Source organism: Sarcophilus harrisii, chromosome X, assembly GCF_902635505.1.
Source record: "Sarcophilus harrisii chromosome X, mSarHar1.11, whole genome shotgun sequence".
Classification (NCBI taxonomy): Eukaryota; Metazoa; Chordata; class Mammalia; order Dasyuromorphia; family Dasyuridae; genus Sarcophilus; species Sarcophilus harrisii.
Genome location: NC_045432.1, coordinates 7,433,420 through 7,450,140, shown reverse-complemented (window position 1 = coordinate 7,450,140; position 16,721 = coordinate 7,433,420). Strand labels below are relative to the sequence as shown.

Below are 16,721 nucleotides of genomic sequence, written 5' to 3'. Positions count from 1 at the left end.
GACATCGCTTTTCCTTTGGGCATAATTGGTTTTTTTTCCTACCTTCTTCCTTTTCAAATCAATCTTATTGCTTTAGTACTCGGCACCATTGAAGTTTCTCGCTTCCAATAGCTCGTGGACTTGGAACCGGCTCCTTCCAAGATACCAGCCAAATGCGTCCTTTGTTGTTGTTGTTGTTGAGGCGATCGGGGTTAAGTGGCTTGTCCAGGGTCACACACCTAGGAAGTGTTAAGTGTCTAAGGCTGGTGCTCTATCCACTGCGCCCCCTAGCTGCCCCTCAGACAAATACCGTCTTAGGGGCAAAGAAACAAGCCGTTAAAGATGGAGGCCAAGTACAATTAAAAAGCCTTCATCTGGCACTCAAATGTTCACCAAGTCACCTAGGTTCTCAACCTCAGGATTAAGTGGAGTCCTCCCTTCCCTTCAGATCACAGGGCCAAGTATCCTTCTACCTTTATTTATTTATTTATATATTTATTTATATATTAAGTGTCTGAGGCCAGATTAGGAGCTGAGAGAGGTCCTGTCAGAGCCCCCTGACAACCAGGCATGATGCTCTGTATAGCGGGCCATCCAGCTTCCCAGCGTGAGCCGGAATAGCTCAGTAGGGAGAGCGTTAGACCGAATATCTAAAGGTGCCTGGTTTGATCCCAGGTTTCGGCAAGTTTTTTTTTCTGCACCTCACTGACTCCGGCCCTTTCTTCCTTCGCAATGCACAGCAATCACTCCACTTTTGAGTCTTTACTGCTTGACACCTGAATTCACGGAGCTGCTAATTAGCCTCCTTATCTCCAGTATCTCCCCAGGCCAATTCATCCTCCTCCTCAAAAATACTCACATCTGCTGTCCATGTAAACTCCAATGGCTCCCTATTATTGGGGTTCAGGAGGACCCCAGGATATTGGGATTCTGGACCAATGTCTCAATAGAATTTGAAGGCTTAGACCATCTCCAAGTCAAGAGGCAGCGTTTGAGTATAATTGCAATGCTAATTACAACGGGCTAAATTCCAAGAGAGAAAGCTAGCAAAAAGCAGGCGCAAAAGGGAAATTCCCACTGTTAGATGTGGAGCTGGGGAATCTGGAACAGAGAACAGAGCAGGGGAAATGACCTTATGGGATTGGGGTCCACATGATTGCTGGGAAGTTGGGTAATGACCTCCCTTCTTCTCTCATGAAATTGAGAAATGCTCATGGTCCGAGTCCAGAGGGAGAAACAAGCCCAGACTTTTGGAGGACAAAACAGACATCCTTGAAGGACAGCGTCAGTGTCAACTCCCTTTTTTTGGCACATGTTGTTCAAGGTTGGGCCACATTACTCCCAATAGCTCATTCCTAAGGTGCCATCATTCCCAAGATCAGGTGACTTGGGTTTCTTGAAAAGGATTGGGTTCTCTACTACCATTGGGGTTTCTTCTACCTCATTCCCCTCTCGGTTAGGACGGAAATCTATTTGGGACCAAGAGACAAAGGCCTCATCTTGGAGAATTGCTTCAGGCTGACAAGGGGCCATAGAACTGTCCCCGCCTAGCGGAGTCCGGATTGAGGAGGGTGGATGCGGGACATAAAAATGGGAGCGCAGCATCAAGGAAGTGCTTGGATTTTGTGTCCCCACTTGAGGAAGTAGTTGGAAGTGTATGGCCTAGAGTCTAGAAGAGACAAAGCTTACAAGAACTTTGAATAATACGGTAAGAGGCAGATGACTAGGCCAAATACTCATTTACCTGATTGTTTAGGATCCAAGGCCCACACATTTTCAGAATGAAAACAGCCAGATCTCACATATTCACTGTGGTTATGTCTTCTACTGGCCACTTGCTCTGATTATAGACTTGCTATAAGAGGAAAGCAGGGACATTATTGCAGGAGAGAGTTTGGTTTAGTCAGAATAAGGACACTTGCACAGGATTCTCTTTAAGTCAAAGCCACCAAAGTGGGTGAGCCAAATAGCAGAGCAAGTAATGGCTATTAGGATCAGGAGGAAGAAAGTTTATAAACCATAATTTTGGCTCTCAGCCATTTTAGGAATGCTGAGGCTGCTAAACATAGTCTTTTTCATATAGTAGCTTAACCACAGGATCTGGGAAAAACAGTCAAAACAGCAATTTGGTTATTTGGGTTCAAGGAACTGTTTACTGGGCAAGGGTTCCTTTTGTGGACCCAACGAGTCTAAACATACTTGTGTTAGTAACTTTAGAAAATGTTTATGATTTTTTTTCCTTTTTGATCTGATTTTCCTTGTGCATCATGATGATTATGGAAACGCGTATAGAAGAATTGCACAGGTAACATATTGTATTACTTGCCATCTCGGTGAGGGAGTGGGGTGAAGGGAAGGAAAACTTTGGAACACAAGGTTTTGCAAAGGTGAATGTTGAAAATAAAAAGCTTTGATTTTTAAAAATTAAAAAAAAGAAAATGTTGGTGATAGTCATTTTTATAAGCTAGTCTAAGTGTCCAGGATCAGGGTCCAGCATGCCTTCTTCTAATTTTCCCCACTTCTTCTAATGGAAAGGGACTTCTTGTGGCCTGCTTTCTAGAGCCCCCAAGTTGGGGTGACAAAATGTACTATGCTTTCTAGAACCCCCCATGCCGGGGTGCCAAAATATACCATCTTAGTGGAGGAGTACAGAAGGCAGGAGCCCCACAAGGATGGTGGAAATATGGAGTCCCTTTATTTGAAATTCTCTCACGCTTATATACCCTGATACCCTTATATAACCAAAGCAACACTGCACATGCGCTAAGTATATACTGCGCACGTGGGGCCACATAAACAACTTGCGATTGTATGTAGTTTGTATGTAGTTTGCCATCTGGTAGCACTCTTCCACCATCACAACACAGGTTGTCACCACCCCCTGACTCCTCAGGAAGGCCGATGGGGAGCCAAACCAGACGTTGTCAGCAAGCTCCCTCTGGGCTGAAGGCTGTTATACCTTACCCAGAGTTCCCCCACTACCTGTGGCCCTCTACAGGGACTGTGCTTTTTATTTCTCTCATTGCTTCAAGCTGAGAATGGGCAGTAGACTTAAACTTGTCTTAAAGATGTCACTTGCAGAGATGATGAGCTTGAGGGCCCAGAAGCTGATTGAAGCAGGTCCAAGGAGTGCTGAGTCTCCGAACTGGTGTCCAGTGTTGGCCATTATTTGCAAGTGAATTAGCTAGAACCTAGAGGAATCAAATCTACTGAGAAGGGGATTATCATTGTACACAGTAAAGGGGTGGCTCAGGAAGCCAAGGGTACACGTGCCAAAGTATTTGAAAGGAGTTAGGCATTGGGTAGAGAAGATGACTGGTTGAGGAAGTCTCCAATCTGAGGCATTTCTCTTGAGAGGGCCTTCAGAAATAGCAAAGTGAAAGGAAAGGCTCATCTTACAGAGAAAAGTCTATTCCTCGGGGGCACAGATGGTGCCTAAAGTCAGATTTTTGCCTAGATGAACCAAAGAGTTATCCCCCACTGGAAAGAGCCCATAAGGAGGGGCAAGGGAGAGCTAGGAAGAGCACTAAGAGCACAGCCCTCATCCTTGGGATGTGTGGCTAAGGGGCAAAGTAAATGGTTTAAGAAGTGTGGGAGAAAGCAATGGACCTGGAGAGAATCTGATCAGTTATCTCTACCTTCCCTGAATATGGAGGATGCTAGGCAGAGTGGGGATAATAATTAATTTTAGGTGCCTCAGCCACAAGTTGGTTTATTTGTGAGATGAAGCCTGGGCCTATTATCCCTTTGTAAAAGGTGGGCCAGCCAAAACGGGGCCTCAACAAAAACCAGAAGTAATTTTGAAATCCTGTATGAGGCATATATGTAAAGTCTATCTGCCAGTCTTCTAGATAGAGAGCCCTGCTCTGAACAGACTTTAAAAGAGAGGGGGTTTAATACCACCTTCAGGATTCACTTGGGTACAAATTTAGCAGGCCTAACAGATCTGCCTCATGGTTTCTTCTAGTTTGTGGCCAGTGAAAATAAGTTTCCCAAGGGACTAGAGGATATCCTTTGTAACTTGGTGAAGCCGAAAAGAAGAAGACAATCAAACTTCAGTAACGATTCCACCTCATAGCCAGACTCAGGAATAAGAAGATGGAAAACAGAGGAATACAATTGGGAAACTGAGCCAGAAGGATTCCACCTTAAGCTAAGCCCAGGCTGTCCTCCCAGCTTTGAGCCAGATACAGACCTCCACCTATAACAGTTCAGCATCGCATACTTGTATGGGATGTAGCTTGTGGCATTTCTCTCGAATGATGAATTACTGATTTCATGATCCATCAGACAATCATACCTGAATTCAAAACTCAAAACAGTATCAGTTACGGTCCCGAGAGATTTCATCTCAAATAACAAGTTTCGCTAATCGCAGCTTGGGGCTAGTTGCAATAAGCAATAAAAGTTGCCCAGGACTCACACACACAAGAGGTTTCACTTAATATCATTCACATGTTTTCCTTTTTCTTCTGCTTCTTGAATTTAACTTACCTGGTATAAAAGCCACTCATGAGAAATCCTTTTTATGTAACAAATGTATGGATTCTTAGTAAACCCGTTCCTTGTTTGGGAACTTCCTGTTACAATGTATTTGGGGCTAAGAATGGCACAAATTTTCAGATAGGGGATTCTGTGATGTTTTTCAAAGGCCTCAGAGATATACTGTACAGCAGATTTTAAAATAAGCACCGACATTCCTAATTGCAGATACTGTTTTCAGGAATGGCACTAGAATCCAAATCCAAATCCAGAGTTTTCAAAGTGGCATCAAACTGCTTTTCTGTTTTCCCAAAGTTCCCAAACTTCAAATCCTCTGCTAACACTGTGAGTGCAGGTTACCACTTCCTTTCTCTATACATATCCCTTGAGTGATTTTCATTAAAGCTCCTTCAGAACTATTTTAACTATCAAATCTCAAGCAATCTTCACTGCACTGAGTATGTTTTCTTTCCCTCTCCTATCTTTCCATCCCTTCTGGGTCGGCTGGCTGGCTTTCCCACCTCACACTGCCATGGTCAGTGCTGCCAGGGGCACCTGGACTCTTCCCAGACAGCTGCTAGGTGGAACCTACTGAGGGAAGGGGGCCAGGATCTCCCTTTGGTGATAGTTTCAGGTGTTAAGCCTCAGGGAATACTGACCATGGTGCTTGAAGTCTACTCTCCCAACCGAGTTAGGGAGCTGCTGGAGCAACGTATATAGAGCACCCCCCCTTGCAGTTGCTGCCTCTCCTGTTCTACCAGGGATTTCCCTATAGTTCTTCAGCATTCTCTTTTCTTAATCTGATTGAGAAACCGTAAAGATCTTGTTAGCAAGCCCCACAAACCGAGATATACTCGGGACTCTGGAGAGTGGAGTGTGCTGAGTGATCAGGCTTGTGAAGAGAATCCCTCAATAAATCCCTCAATGCCTTTTGGGATGGTTTCCCTTTTCAGTATCTACCTTCGCCTTTATGTAAAAGAGGACCATATTTCCTTTTCCTAATGGTGCAGAAGAGACTCAGGACAAAGTAGGAAGTCAAGGAAGGGGTAGCAAAAGGTTGCTATTTACTTATTTTTTTTCCCCACTCTCTTCCTTGTTAGGCTTTCTGCCAATTCAATTTTTCTTTACTGCCTTAGTACAGTGGAATTATTAATATTGCCAATTGCTTTGAAAACCCTTTTAAACTTTTTAATAAGATTTAATCCTTATCTTGCCTTAAAGTAATATCTAGAGAGTAATAGCTCAAAACTTACAAAGATATTTCAGAATGAGGTGAATTGCTGCCAAAGTCTCGGGAATTCTTCCCACAGTCTTAAAATGACTAGTTGCAAACTTCTTAATGATTAACCTGAAAACCTCCAGAAGCCGCTAAGATGTTCTACAACTTTAATCATCTAATTTTTTTTTCTATAGCCCCCAACTTGACCAGTGTTGGAGTCCCAGAAAAAGTCTTAGGTTGGGGGTTAAGAAGTTGGGGGAGTTTTGCTGGCTGAATTTTAAATCTTTCAAGGTAACAGATGTAGCTCACAGACATTCTGCCAACATAGAGATGCAGCCACAAAAACAAAATGGCAAGATAAAATACAACCCGCATTTGTCAGAGGCAAACTGAGCATTCAGAAGCATTTTATACAAATCTCTGAGGTCCAGATCTTGAAGTCGAGTCCTAAAAGCTTGTATATATAGAACCTAGGACCATTTCTTTTCTTCTGTTGACAGAACAATTCCCATTGGAAAGTGGCATTGTAATTTGGTGAGCCATTCACTGGCCATTTCTCCTGACCTTCTAAGGTATATTGATCCCAGACTGTATTGTAGAAAAAAAACCTAGTCATTTCCATTTAAGATCCCGTGCCCCCAATTTTTCCCAATTCATCAGCGAGCAACCCAGAGGGGAATTTCTGGGGATTGAAGGCCCCTGCTCCATGCCTCACCGCTTCCTTCCAAACTTCATCTTTTCACGGGGTGGGAAGAAAATGGATGTCAATAGAAGGCATCCCTTCTAGGGAGGTCCAATAACAAAACTACCCTAGCAGGGGGCTACACAGCAGTCGATCTTCCCTAAAATTGAAAGCAACTTGTGGGAAGGGAGACACAGAGGGAGGAGATTTTCCCGGAAAGCTCCTACCTCCACTTCTTTTGGCTGAGAGTCCTAGGATCTGCAAAGAAGATCCCATTCCTGGATTTTGGCACCAGGACAATGCTGCAGGAGAACGTCTTTCAGACTTAAACCAAAAGCCACATATGGGGCAGGATAAAGCATCCTTAGCTCTGTTTGACTTCGGGTAAACAACCAATCATCTGTAACAATCCTACCTCTTAGCCAGACTCGAGAATAATCAGGTAAGAAACGTTCCTATTCGAACAAAACCAAACCCAAACCAAAAACACTACACACAGTGGGGGAAAGTGGGTCAGAAGAACCGTCACCTTAAGCAACGCCAAAGTTGTCTTTCCAGATTTTGCCCAGCTTTAAACCACCAGTAACTGTTCGGGATCACATCCCTCTGAGTAACTAGTGGCCTTTTTTTCAAATAGTGGATTACTGACTTAATGATCTATTAGGTAATCATACTTTCAAAACTCAAAACAATATCAGTTATAGTCCTAAGAGATTTTATCTCAAATAGCAAGTCTCATTAATCAGAACTTTAAGTGGATTCAGCTCTCAAGGGTTACATCTTCTAAATGATAAGTATTGAGATAACATATCCAAGTATTGACCATAATTTTATAGTGAACCATGAGATTCAGAACAGAAACTTCACAACTCATCTCGACACAAATGATTTGCTTTAAGATGCCCAATAACCAACCACCAAAGACGTGGAATGTAGCAATATAAAAATTCTAAATTGTAGAAAAAACAAATTTTATGAAACATTATTGTCTCTAGTAAAATATGTGCAGCTATTAACCTTGTTCAAAGGGACATAAACATAGATCACTCTTCCCAGAATTCCTTTAAATAATGGGAATAGCTTTAAGGCTACTCAGTCCAACCAATTAAATTAGCCTTATCATGATAAGGGAAGTGAGCAGAACCAAGAGAACATTATACACAGTAACAACAGTATTATGTGATAATCAACTGTGATGGACTTGGCTCTTTTCAACAAAGAGGTGATTCAAGACAATTCCAGTAGACCTGTAATAGAAAGTGCCATCCACACCCAGAGAGAGAACTATGAAGACTGAATGTGGATCAAAGCATTGTATTTTCATCTTTTTTGTTATTGTTTGCTTTTTTCTTTCCCATTTTTTTTCCCCTTTTGATCTGATTTTTCTTGTGCAGCATGACACATATGGAAAGATGTTTAGAAGAATGGCACATATTGGATTACTTGCCGTCTTGGGAAGGGGGAAGAAAGGAAGAAAAATGGGGAACACAAGGTTTTGCAAAGATGAATGTTGAAAACTATCTTTGCATGTATTCGGAAAAATAAAATGCTATTTTAAAAAACACAAAAAGTCTAAATTAATGAATGTATCTTATGTGGTTAATTGTTTTTATGCATTAAAAATCTGTTACCTCCTATATTTGGGGTCCAGCACCAAAGCTGAAGAAGGATACTGGTCCTGATTTATTATGTCAGTGGCATGCATATGCTCAGAAAAAAAATTAGCTTTATCACAATAAGTTTAACAGGCCTCATATACATAAGAGATTTTACTTAACATCTTTTACTTGTTTTTCATTTCTTCTTCTTGAGTTTAAATTCATCCTGGGGTAAAGAGCAATAATTAGGAATCATTTCTTTATAACAAACAAACTTGCAAATTCTTTCATAAATCCATTCCTCTTTGGGGAACTATGTAGTTCAAACAAGCTCTTTTCCCAGGGCTGATGACCTTGCCGACACAGATGGTTTCAAGAATCCTGGCAAGCTTACAAATTAAGGGGAGTCCCAAAGAAGGGGTTGAGTTTAATGCTCCTTCCTAACCACCCTAACTATCCTTAGAGATGCTGTGATCTGTGCTCTTTGACACCTCCCCCACTTTGTGAAAGAGGGAAAGGGGGGCTGCACACCCTCAGACCCCAAGGTGAACTTTTCTGAATAAGAATAACCAATCTAGCTAAGACTTTCATCTCCTCTCCTCCATTCCACACACAATAATTACCACTTTTAAGATTTTAACATAATGACAATAACTCCTAATAATTGACTTGACAATCTGGTGATTCTCATAATTGAGAGCCAAATTGTTTTAGCTGTAACTTCCTCTTAACTTTAAGCAAAGATGAAAATATCCAATTCCCCAAATTGCACTCACAAAGGATTATATAACAGGGTTAAAATGGTAAATAAAAATAACATAACTTTAAGAAAATTTTAAACAAATTTTCTACCTTCTCTTGGTTGTTCAGTTCTTAATTTCTCTTTTTTCCATAACTTGTCCAGTATTTACTGAGTCTCATCATCAGCAATAGACCCATCTGGTAAGATTTTCTTTCCCTGAGCTATTGCAGCTCAGGGAGTCCTCAGGAGGGCTTGGGCTTCCTGATCCCAAGTCTCATGTAATTTACAATGCAGTTTCTAATTTTAACACACACACAAATTTTAAAAGTTAATTAAAATTACCCAGTACTCACTACACATCTCTCAGATTGGCTAAGATGACAGGAAAAGATACTGAGGAATGTTGGACAGGATATGAGAAAACTGGGACACTGATACATATTTAGTGGAGTTGTAAACTGATTCAATCATTCTGGAGAACAATTTGGAACTACGCTCAAAAAGTTGTCAAACTGTCCATACCCTTTAATCCAGCAGTGTTACTATTGGGCTTATATCCCAAAGAGATCTTAAAGTAGGGAAAGGGACCCACATGTGCCAAAATGTTTGTGGCAGGTCTCTTTGTAGTGGCCAGATACTGGAAACCGAGTGGATGCCCATCAGCTGGAGAATGGCTGAATAAATTATGGTTTATGAATGTTATGGAATATTATTGTTCTGTAAGAAATGACCAGCAGGATGATTTTGTAGAAATCTGGAGAGACTTACATAGGTGCTAAGTGAAATGAGCAGAACCAGAAGGTCATTCATTGTACCCGGCAACAGAAAAGTTATAGGATGATCAGTTCTGATGGACGTGACTCTCTTCAGCAATGAGATGATTCAGACCAGTTCCAATGGTCTTGGGATGAAGAAAGACTGTGTGGACAACGTAGTATTTTCACTCTTTTTATTACTGTTTGCTTTTATTTTGTTTTCTTTCTCATTTTTTCCTTTTTGATCTGATTTTTCTTGTGCAGCAAGATAATTGTGGGAATATGTATAGAAGAATTGCACATGTTTAACCTATATTGGAAGGAAGGGGATGGGAGAAGAGGAGGGAGAAAAAAATTGGAACACAAGGTTTGCGAGGATGAATGTTGAAAATTATCCATGCATATGTTTTGAAAATAAAAAGCTTTAATTAAAAATAAATAAAAAATAAAATTGACCACTACTTAACTTTATTTTGTGAGATTCCCTAAATTTTAACAAAATGTTTCAATCAAACTCAATTACCTTTTGGGTGTTTGCCAATACACACAAATCTTTTTTCTTTTTGTGAGCCAGGAAAGGGTTAAGTGTCAGTTGTGTTTCAATGTGTAGGCCTTTTCATCTTAAAACCTTCACTGACAGCCCCCAGAAACTTGACCCTTGATAATGCAAATACAGGCTGGTTGCTGCCAGAGTTGTAAAGTGATAGCAAAATTCTTTTCCATTTCCAAAAGTTCCTAACCTCTCAGATCCCTTTCTGCCCATGCTCCTCATTCCTACATGCTTAAACTTTCTCGATTTCCTTTCTATATATATCCCTGTAGTGGACATTGCTTAAAGCCCCTTTAAAACTGCACATGTTTCTTTCTTACTCTCACTTTCTTCTACTTGCTTTTACCATCATATCTCAAATAATCTTCCCTGCACTGAATATATTCTCTTTCTCTCTCTCTCTCTCTGTCTGTCTCTGTCTCTTCCTCTCCCTCTCTCCCCCCTCTTTTCTTCTCTCTCCACACAATCCCTATTGCAGCCAGTGAGTCAGTGAGCTCTAAGCTTGGTCTATTTCCCTTGACTAGGGATGTCTGATTATGGGAACACTTGCAGTTTCTCCCTCCTGGAATGTTGGAGGGGATGAGCTATAGGAACAGAATCACCCATGACTTGGAGCAGAGATGGGAAGTCCTTTTCCATTTCTCAGGACTCTCCCTTGGGCTGCCTCCTGAATAACAGGGACAAATTTGGTCTATGATCTCAAATAGAGGAGGCTCATTTTCTTTTGTAATACTGCTTGGCTTCAGGATACTCTGGAGGATCCAAAAAAAAGGGTTTATCAACGGATTTCTCAATTCAGTATTTTAATTGCTCACTATGTTGTTTGTATTTCTCTTATCATTTTGACCATGACCATGTCTGTGTTTGCAGAATGTCTGTATCATGTTTGTGCTGTTGTTGAAGTTCAAGGGGATCCCACGACATTGGCTTTCTCCACCAGGGTTGCCGGTATCTCAAAAGAATTTGAAGGTTTCGGCCATCTCCAAGTGAAGAGACAGAATTTGATTAGGATTAAAATACTATTTAGAAGCAGGCTAAATTCCAAGAAAGGAAGAAAGCAAAGAGCAGGAAGCAAAAAGATAAATTTATAGGGATTTGGGAAGTATAGAACAAAGAACAGAGCAGGGTAAATGACATCACGGGATTGGAGTCCACATGATTGGTGGGAGGTTTGGTCATGGGGGCTAACAAAGACCTCTCTTTTCTCATGAAATCAAGAAGTGCTCATTGTCTGAGTCCAGGTGCCAGATAGTAGCCCAAACTTTTGGATGACAAACCAGACTTCCTTGAAGGATGGCTTGATGGAATACTTGGATTATATATTTTCCAGTTACCTAGACAATTTCACTCTTCGGCATCATAACCCTAAATTGTTGGAAAGATCTGTCTCTCTTTCTAACTCTGGAATAAGACTTAGTTCAGCCCGCCCCACCCCCACCTTGAAAATCTCTCCAGATCTTCATAAAATTTTCCTTTGACCTCAACCAGGGTTCGTTATGATCAGAACATGGGCACAAAAACCAAATTTTGTCATGATCTTTCACAGGCCCTCGTGACTGACAGTATCGAAGGCCTTGGTCAGATTGATGAGTGGTGTGTGGAGACTTCTGCTCCTGGCATTTCTCCTGGAGTTGTTGGGCAGCAAGAATCATACCAACCATTCCTTGGCCCTTTCTGAAGCTACACTGGCTCACAGGCAGATGACCATCTTCCAGGTGAAGGGTCAGCCAATGAAGAAGGACTCTGGCAAGAAGCTTAACAGTAATGACTAAAAGAGAGACCATCCCCCCCACTCCTCCACCTCCGTGATTGTTAGATAACAATAAATTTCCTTTCCCTTTCTAGAGTTGGACAATGGAGGTATCCTTGAACTCCTGGGGAATAACCATTTCTTATCATATAACCCATGCGATTTCAGACAGCTTTTGTATGAGCAATGAACTGCTCCCCACACACACCTTGTAAATCTCAGCTAGTATAGAATCAACACCAGGTGTTTTGCCATAATAGAGGAACCTAATGCTTTTCAAAACCTTTTCTTCAGTTGGAAGTTTGAGTAGAGAAGGATTGATTTCAACCTGAGGTATATGGTCAGTGACTTCAGTAACAACTGATGATGGTCTGTTGGGAAAAATTATGGAAGTATTCAGCCCATCTCTCCAGGATCATGTTCTTATCCCTACTCAATGTGGCTCCATCAGCACTATTCAGTTGAGATGCACCATAGATAGGCTTTTGATCCATAAGTAACATTCAGGGTATCGTAGTATCAGTGTAAAACTGAATTTCCTCTGCCTTCTTACTGAGCCACGAATCCTGAATCTCTCTAATCTTGGCTTGAACTTTACTTTTGATGGAATTAAATGCTGATGGTGACATGGAATTTTCCTGCAAGGGGCAATCGTGTTGCCACGAGCCTGTCATTTGCTCCTTTTGCTAGGCATACAGATTTATTGATTAGAGTAGTTTTGATTGCTAAACCTCTGCCAGCTTCACAGTGCTCCCCTTCACTATGGTCACTCCAGAAAAAGTCTATGCAGTTGTGACTTCAGTTAGCTGGCCTTTGATTGCCAGCCTTGTTTCACTCAAACTGCTGCTATTTGGATGTGATACTTGCTCTGTTGCAACAAGAGCTGTTTGTCTTTCAGGTCTACTGGATTTTGTGTTGTCTATAAGTGTGCACACATTTCATGTACCAATGGTGAGTCAAATCACCTTTGTAGGAGTTTTCTACATGCGCGTGCGTGTGTGTGTGTGTGTGTGTGTGTGTGTGTGTGTGTATTTTGATCCAAGGGTAGGCTCCCCACCTACCATGGTAAACAGGCTAGGCCTGGGTAAACAGACAATTTTTAGGTCACCTTTCCTAGATCCTTCCTCACACCAGGAGATGAGCAGTGTGGTCCTTAAAATGCTGCTCAGACCCCCGGGGGCCTGCCAAATCCCATTGATGCTTCCAGTGAGAAGCTGACCCTATGGCCTGGGCCACCTGTCTGTAGGGTTGCGACAACAGCTCCCACTATATTTGCACTTGCTGCTTTGTCACAGCTCCATTGCCACAAGACATTGAGATAGGCAGAAATGGTAAAATGGTATAGGCGATGTCTTTTTATTCATGCATAAACTGGATGTAAGTGAGGCAGAATTGCACAAAGTCATCAGCCTCACTCTCTCTTCCTGAGTCATCACAATCCAGTGGCAGGACAGAGTCAGGATGACTGGTGATGGCTCGAGATGCAGTGGATAACCTTGATAATATCTTCAATATTTAACCAAGTTCTAAGTGCTCCACACTGCTTGCTTCAGTTGCCTTCATGGTCACTGGAGCAAATTCTTCTTATTCTTCCGTTCCACTGGGGAAGCCTTTACACGCTTGAGGGAGACAACACCACCCAGTGGAACTGACTCACCAAAGGGTTTGAGACCCTTCAAGGGTCCTCCCCCTGGTTTACCACATCTTCCAAAATGGTTTACTGAAGTGGGGCCATTGCAATCCTACAACTTGTTGGAGTCACACGTGAGATTTGGGTGGAGCAGGTAGACACCAAAGGTCAACAGCAGACCTCAAAAGAGCTCTACACCCTAGAATGGATATTTTCAATGATCTGATTGCATGAGGAAGACAAAGAATAGACAGAGACTAGCTAACTACACATGTCATGAAGCAGGGAGTTTAAGACTCTAGAACAGGCAGAAATAGAGAATGGAGAATGAAGAGGAGATAATTACTAACTGAAAGGGAGAAGAGAAAGGGAGAATTACTTCACTGACTGAAAGGGAAAAAGGGTAGAATAATTATATAACCAGATAAAAAGAAGAAAATAAAAAAGAGAAAACTCCAAAGGGGAAAAGGTATTCCCATATGACAGGAAGAGATCTGGAATGAGGGGAAAAGAGACAGTAGGAATAGGGCCACCTAAAAAAGCTTCAGCTAAAGTAACTAAAGAGACATAAAACTATGTTTACAGCAAAAGAGGGGGGAAAGAAACCATAGAAAATAAACCAATACCTGTAATAAATGATATGGTCCAAATGCCTTTGTATTCAAATTCGTAAAGAAAATATTAACTCAGCTACAGGAAGACACAGACAATAACATAATAGTGACAGTAGACTTCAATAACTCTCTATCAGTTTTGGATAAGACTGAGAGAAAGATAAGTGGGATGATGTGGAACTGAACAAACTTCCAGAGAAAATAGAGTTAAAAGATTTATGGTGTCATTTAAATAAAACTGTCAAAAAAAAATACATTTTTCTGAGCACCATATGTAACCTTTGCAAAAATTGACCATGAACTAGGGCAGAGAAATATTGAAAAGAAATAGTAAAAGGTAGAAAGAATGACTACATCTTTTACAAACTGTAATTCAAATTCAAAAAAAGACAACAATGTAATATTAAATAAACAGTGGATCAAAGAGCAATTAATAAAAAAAATTAATAACTGTGTAAAAGAAAATGCTAATGATGAAACAACATATGAAAATTTCTTGTTTGCAGCTAAAGCAGTACTCAGGGAAAAATCATATCTCTACAAACATACATTAATGGGGGAGAAAGATGTGGACAGAGACAGAGACAGAGACATGGGGACAGACAGACAGACAAAAAAGATTAATGAATTCAATATGCTAACAACATACCTAAAATAAGCACAAAAAGGACATATTTACATATAACTGGAAAAAAAAAAGAAAAACAATGTATTAAAATGAGAGGGAAATAGATAAATTGAAATAAAAACAACAAAAACTATAAATAAAACTATAAGTTGATCCTTTGAAGAGACTAATAAAATTGATAGTCTTGGCTAATTTGATTAAACAAATAGAACAGAAAATAAAATCAATAAAATAACAAATGAACGAGGTAAAATCATCACAAAACCTGAATAAATCAAATAATCAGAACATATTATATGCTGTTATATGCCGACAATATCTTAAATATTGTCTTAAATTGATCTTAAATAACTCCGTCTCAGAAAGGGAAATAGATCTAGCTGTAAAGTAATTATTCAAAGAAAGAAAAAAACTCCTGGTCCTGGTAGATTCACAGGAATAATCTAGCAGACTTTTAAAGAAGTTAGTAAGCATACTTTACAGAATATTTTCCCAAAATTGAGAAAGGCACCCTACCACAAACTTTTTAGTCCTAATACTTAAACCGGGAAGAGAGATAAAACACAAAAAGGAAACTAGGCCAACATCATTGAGGAATATTGACTCAAAAATTTTAAACAAAACCCTATAAAACAGATTATTTATCCAAGAAATCATTGATTGTGACCAAATGAAATTTATCCCAGGGATGCAAGGATGGTTCACTGTAGAGAGCCAGGAGGTAAGACTCCATTCCAGGTTTTGAGTCTTACAGTAACTTGGCTCATCAAAACTCCCTTATTGAAATAGCAGAGACTGCTTGTAATATGATAAATTAATCATCTAGTCACTGAAGCAAAATGCAAACACTACTCTTTGGATTAAAAGCTAAACCTTTGAACTTAGGACAGAAAAGAATGTCCACAAGGAAACTTGTGGTTTCCAATGAAAAGGTATTTGGGAGAAAGATACCTGAGATAATGATATAATAAACTTTACTCTGATGCGTATCTCAACTATTCACATCTCTGTCTAAATAACCCACATCTGGGGCTTAACGGGTTTAATCATTTACATCACAGAAGAATTTTGTTAGGCTATAGGAATTTTAAAAGAGTGAACTTCGTATCAAACCTATGAGCATTTGAAGTATATATATTTGTCTCTCTGATCAATTGTAATATTCTCTTCTCTAAAATATAATTGTTGTCTGGGAGCAGGTTTCTTGGGGAGCTTCTGGAAGCAGCCTTAGTTTCAGTTCAGTTCAATGTAATAATCACCTCAAACGCAGCAGCAACTTTAAAGTCCACATCCTTTATTTTTCTCTTTCCTTCACTTGGAGCTCGGCTAGCTTTCTGGAGGCCTTTCGGATCTTGGTTTCAATGTTCTTCACAGGACAGCCTGCCACCTCTTCTCTGTCTTCCTTCATTCTGCCCAACTGAATCCTGGCGTCTCAATCTCCCAGAGTGCTCTTTGGCCCTGAGAGCTTCTTGCTTATATGCTTCACCCTGAGTATATGCCAATCATTACATCACTAGGAAACCATTATTTGTTGTAGGATTAAATCAATGCTAAATTAGATTTAACCACTGTCTCCTCAATTCCATTGACTTAGCACCTTGTAAGAATTCTAACAATCAATAAACTTTAAAGAGTCCATAATCAGGACTTCTCTGCCTGGCCCCGGTATATTGTAACATCCTTCATCTCACTACAGGAGCTGGACTCCCAGCTGAACCAGGGACAGACCATGGACAGAGCTTCTGTGGAAGGGTGCCCACTTGGACACGTGTGTACAATTCAGGTGAGTGGGAAAGTAAATAACAAAAAGTGAGGATAAAGTGGGAAAAAAGGTGATCACCAACAGAACTTTGTCACTGGAAATAATTTAGCATTAGAAACAGTTTATCACCAGGGTGACACAGGGGAAAGATATCAAATATCAAATAAATATAGACTATAAGATATCAGATCTCATATAAGAATATATATAAGATAAAATTTATGATTGGTTATTGTCCAGCTGATCTCAATACAGTATACAGATTGAATTTAGAATAAGGCAAAATCAATCTGATAGCAGGGACTGAGAATAGTATCTGAAAGTATTAAT

The 16,721-nt window shown here is 40.4% G+C and overlaps 1 non-coding gene across 1 annotated transcript; it reads left to right on the top strand.

The window, feature by feature from the left end:
* Positions 1 to 590: 590 nt before the first annotated feature.
* On the top strand, positions 591 to 663 carry TRNAF-GAA. Its single transcript has one exon. It is a non-coding gene; the product is annotated as a tRNA-Phe (tRNA).
* Positions 664 to 16,721: the final 16,058 nt, after the last annotated feature.